The sequence below is a fragment of the Hyaena hyaena genome, unplaced genomic scaffold (assembly GCF_003009895.1).
Source record: "Hyaena hyaena isolate Hyena2069 unplaced genomic scaffold, ASM300989v1 scaffold_244, whole genome shotgun sequence".
In the NCBI taxonomy this organism is placed as follows: Eukaryota; Metazoa; Chordata; class Mammalia; order Carnivora; family Hyaenidae; genus Hyaena; species Hyaena hyaena.
The window spans coordinates 748,664-754,528 of NW_024080876.1; positions in this window are offsets into that span (position 1 = coordinate 748,664).

Consider the following 5,865-nt stretch of genomic DNA (forward strand, 5'->3'; position numbering starts at 1 on the left):
AATGAATAAAAAAAGAAAAGGTCTACCCTTCTCCACATCTATTGCCAAATCTATGGTTGTAGATGTCTCCAAGATGATCTGTACTAAGTTGATGGTTTTATTTTCAAATCAGACCATAATTTAGATTTTTAGAAATGTTTAAAGTGGGAATTGAGCTTTGTTTCTTCCAACAGAATTAAAAGAAAAATTATCAGTACTTGAGTTTTTAAAGATTTCATGTATGCAGATTACACATCTGAAGAGAGATCTGTTAAAACTGAGTTAAAGCCAGTAGCAGAAAGTTGAGAACTGAGTTTTCTTTAATTCAGTATATTTTTATTTCTGTAGTCCTTAAATTTGGGGATCTTTTACTTCATTCATTGTGCCTAATTTATGTCAAAGACATTTTCTGTTATTTTGACTTGTATTTGGAATCTGAAGTGAGACAAACCAAATCTCACATATGTTGTGTAACTTATGACAGGTATTTATTTGACTTTAGTATTTCTCAGTTTCCTCAATTTTACAATTACTTTAATAAAATCTATAAAACAGGGCTATTGTAAGGATTAAATATGATAAGAAAATAGCATGGTGCTTAATAATAATAAGCTTTTAACAAATACAGCTTGTTATTAAAATCTATTAAAAGGTGTTCTCTTGAGGTGCCTGCATGGCTCAGTGGGTTAAGTGTCCGACTCTTGGTTTTGGCTCAGGTCACAATCTCACACTGATAACAGTGCAGAGTGTGCTTGGAATTCTCTGTCTCCTTCTCTGCCCCTCCTGCACTCTCTCAAAATAAATAAATAAATAAGCACTTAAAATAAATAAATAAATATGTTTTTCTTAATTAAAAAAGAAGAAAACATATGTTTTTCTTATTATTGGAGTTAGATCTGTATGCCTGATTTAGAACCTAAGCAAAAAAAAATTATTATAAGAATAATATATAATGAACTGAAGACTATTACTGTGTTTTAATATGATAATGTCAGCCTAATTTGTTGTTTTTGGCTTTCAAAATGTATTCCAAAGATAACACCATTGATTATATTTATTCATTATATTTTAGTTCTGAAAGTTGTGGATTTTGCACTACAGTTGACTGACAAATTTGATGCTGAATATCATTCCTAATTCTCATTTTTCTTTATGATAGATGACAGATACAACAATTACAGGCTTTTAGGAAATATTTTCTTGATGATCATTCCCTCTTAAAGTTCTGAGTTGTCTCTATATGAGATATTCTCAGACTTTCATAGAATTAGATTTTTCTAAATCCAGCAATTTCATTCAACTTGCAGCAAGAATAACTTGGTTATGCTTTCGTTTTTCTGCCTGAAAGTAATACACACCACCATATTCCTGTTTATTCTCTATTCCAACCACTTAAGATAATGGATTTTTATTTTTTGTGGCACTTCTGGTTCCTTTGTAATTTGATCAAGTGGTCACATTCATTTTAACTACTGATTTTCTTCCCCAGAAGTGAAGTGTCAGCTTAAAATAGGTATAGCATATTATCGTATATCTTATATCTTTTTAGAAGAAACTTTTTGAAATCTTTTAGTTACAAAGCAGAAAAAAAGTATACCTCCCAAGTTTTGCAATATATATATATATATATGGCACACAGATGGATCCTAACATGTATTCTAGATTAGTTTTGTTTACTGGCAATGAAAAAATTGAATGTGGTTTATTTGTGTTCTAATCAAGACTTTTTTAGTTGCAAGTGAAAAAATAGGATTCAAACTGGCTTGAAGTAAAAAGAAAATTATTGATTTTCCTAACCGACAAATCCAATGTTAGAGCAAGCTCACGTATGGCTGGATTCAGCCCCAAAATGGTCTGTCTTTCCACCTCTTGGCTCCGTGTAATTCTGTGGTAGCTTTCTTCTCGTGAAAGTTCTGTTACGGTGATGATCACCATGACCACCAACCGTACCATGTTTACAGTGTGCCAATTCAAGTGCCAATACAAAAACCAACATTGCTTTCTCAAGAATTAAAAGATCCAGGTCTGACTTTCCTACCTTTAGTTGGCCAGCTTGGATCAGGTAATATTTCATAATTATCTTCCAAGATTTTACTTGGCCAGACTCAAATCTTCTGCTTACCTGTGAAGTCTACACACATAGTTTTCCACTCCACCTGAAACACATGGCCTAAGATTGAAGGGAAGAGCTTTCCAAGGAGGTCCAAGGTGCTGTTACCATTTGCTCCATATCTTTACCAGTAGGCAGTGGTATTAGTCCTCTTCATTTTAGCCACTCTACTGGGTGTTAAATGGTATCCCATTTATGGCTTTAATTTGTGCCCTTTTGTGTGTTTGCTGAGCATTAGTACATCTCTTGTGTTAAAGTGTCCAAATCTTTGGCTCACTTAAAAAATTGCATTTTGTCATTTTACTATTGACTTGTAGGCTTCTTCATGTATTACAGGTGCAAATCCTTTGTCACATGTGTTATAAATAGTTTTCCCCAGTCTGTGGCTTATTTATCCATTCTATTAGAGGTGTCTTTTGAGAAGTCTAAAGTTTAAATTTCTATGAGATTCACTTAATTGATTTTCAAGATTTTGGTTAGTGCTTAGGTACATGATCCATCAAAATTATTTTCGTGTTTGGTGTGAGATAGGGACAACTTTTGTCTGCTTTGTTTTGTTTGGTCCATGCAGATATTTAGCTGTAGAACAGAAACATTTGTTTCAAAGGCTTTCCTTGGGGGAGCCTGAGTGGCTCAGTCAGTTGAGCGTATGACTTTTGATTTTGTCTCTGGTCATGATCTTGGGGTAGTGAGATGGAGCCCCTCCTTGGGCTCCACCCTGACAGTAGAGTCTGCCTGGGATTCTCTATCTCCCTCTCTCTCTGTACCTCCCTGGCTTGCGCTCTCTTGCTCTCTCTCAAAATAAATAAATAAATAAACATTAAAAAAATAAAAATAAAAAGGCTTGTCTGGTTCACTGAGTGAACTTGGCACCTTGGATGCAAATTAATTGATTGTATACACGTGGGTCTATTTCTAGACTCCATTCTGTCCAAGTATCTGTTTGTGTGCCAGTGTGACACTATAGCTTTGAAATCAGGTGGTATAAGGACTCTGGTTTTTTTTCTCTTTTTTTCAATATTGCTTTAGCTATTTTAGATCCTGTAGGATTCTATAACACTTTAAAAATAAACCTGTCTCTTTCTTTAAAAAATACTTGATGAAGCTTTAATAGGAATTATATTGAATCTACAAATTAACCAAGAGAGAATATTCATCATAACAATCCATGAGCTATTATAACTTTCAACTGATTTAGGTCTTAAGTTTCTCTGAGTTGGATCTCATAGAATTTTGGTGTAGAGATCTTTTATAAGTTATGCCAGGTCGGGTTTCTCAACCTTGGCATTATTGACATTTTAGAACAGATAAATCTTTGTTGTGGGATGCCGTCTGTGCATCATAGAATAGTTAACAGCTTCCTGGCATCTGTCTGTTAGATGCTGGAAATACCCTCAGTTGTGAAAAACAAAAATGTTTCCAAACATTTGCCAAATGCCCCTGCAGGGACAAGACCACCTCCAGTTGAGAACTATATGCTAGATTTAGTCTTAGCCATTTAATTTTTTTTAAGTTTATGTATTTATTTTGCGAGAGAAAAAGAGAGAGGCCTGACATGGTGCTTAACTCACAAACAGTGAGATCATGATCTAAGCCAAACTCAAGAGTTGGCTGCGCAAACTACTAAGCACCCAGGTGCCCCTATTGAGATATTTTTAATAACCTACGATGTAATCTAACCAGATGAATGTTGCATGTGTACTTGAGAAGAATATATTTTCTATCATTGTTGGGGGTAGCATTCTATAAATGTCGGTTCAAATCTGTTGATAGTGTTTTTCATATCTTCTGTATCTCCACTGCCATAGAAGTCCACTTCCAGTTAATGTCATGCAAAATCATTTGTAAATCATACTCTAAGTTTTTCCTCTCCAATAAAAATTGGTCATAGAAACTTTTCCTGAAGGCTCAGATGTGGGTTGAGGGAAGAGCAAGACCAGAAGAAATATGAATATCTTGTTTATGTAACTTCCTTTGGCTTTTGGGAGATACTCCAAAAATAAATACATTCAAGTTGAATGTGGAATGCTACAATGTGTAATCTACATTTGGAATCTCATAAAGCTCAACTTATAATGAGTTTTTCAATTTCTAATTTCTCCCAGCGTCCAGTGATCAGATGTTCAAAACAGGAACTGTGTCTCAAAGGAGAATGACTTTCCAAAAAATGGGTTGTATTTGCTCCAGAATTCTGAGGCTTTGTTGTAATTTTCCTATCAAAGCAGCTACAGTCTCCATAGATGGTATGTATAGAGTATTTAAATATCACGGGGGCTGCTGGATCATAGAGCCAGAAATGGAAAAGCTACTTAAACTCCAGTCTCTATTTCCTGGAGATCTCTTCTCTTCTTTCTAGGCTCCTCCACAGGCTGACAGACAAGTCTTTAGATCATTCAGAAATGTGATAAGCATAGTTTCCAAATACTAAACACTGTGGTCTTTCAGGAAAGATTACAAGATGCAGAGAAATGTGCTTCATTAAGAAGTGAAATCATGATACGTTGAAGACCATTTTACCACCCTCTGCCCCCAGACACTTGAATGAAGTGACAGACTCCTGCATTTTCCAGGGATTTATGTTTAACCTTCTGTATCTCATCAAAGCATCTGGAATATTTACATTTCCTCCTTTTCCAGCTCAAAAAGCATGATGTCAGCATATAGTAAGATGTCCTGTGGAATGATGAGATGATCCAAGTTCCTGTTTATTAAATGACAGCAATGAGTCAGAGTTGGCATAGTTCTGGTGTAAAGTGCTATAAGGTACTGCTGTTCCTTCCAAGTAAGAACAATTTGCTTCTAGAGTTCTCTCCTTCTTAGTTGAGAGAAAAAAATCATTTGACAAGGTGTGATGGGCTCTGATGATATGCCCCAGTCAAGATAGCCGCGATTGGAGTGTGGCTTTCTGATTGAACTTATTATAACCCATTGTCATTCTTCAATACTCATCAGTTTTTTACATTGGCTTTAAAAAACATTAAAGAAAAAAAAATAAAAAAAAGAAAAAACATTAAAGAAAGATATGATTGGAGTTATTTTTTCATCTCTCCCTCTATGGGACTGTAGGATCTCTGAGGGCTTATAATTTTATTTTATTTATTTACTGCTGTATTCGTAATATTTAGAACCCCGCTTGGCAATGATCAGTGACCATCAAATATTTGTTTAATTAATATTAAATTATGAATTAATTAATATTAATTAACAAATTAATATTAAATTAATGAATATTTTGATATAAATAAATTGAAAGATATCTGAGAGAATTACAAGAAATACAGTTAGAGATATAAATAGGGGATCTTACCTTGAAGGCATTTTTACACAGAGGATTTTAGAATTTATTATGTAAGTACTGGGGAGTTACTGAATAGGCTTTAAAGTAAGGTGATGATTTATATTTTAGAAATATGATTAAGATGTCAGAGGAGGGGATACTTTAGAAGGCAAAGAGCCCGAAGATAGGGAGACCTAGGAAACAGGACAAATTAGAAATAATCATCTAGGCCTTCATAGGAGTCTCGCGTCTCTCTTCATCACTCAGTCATTGTTCCATAATGGGTTAGTTTAACATCTTTTTGTGATAAAAATTCTTAGTAAGAATAGAGATCAATTTTCTTAACTTTCTTAAAAGCATCTATGAAAAATTACAGCAAACACCATACTTAGTGATAAAGCCTTCAGGTATTCCCATCAAGGGAGGACTAAAAAAAAAAAAAAATACGGATGAAGATGCCTACCGAGAAAGCAAAGAAGCAGTCCCGAGAGCTCTCGGC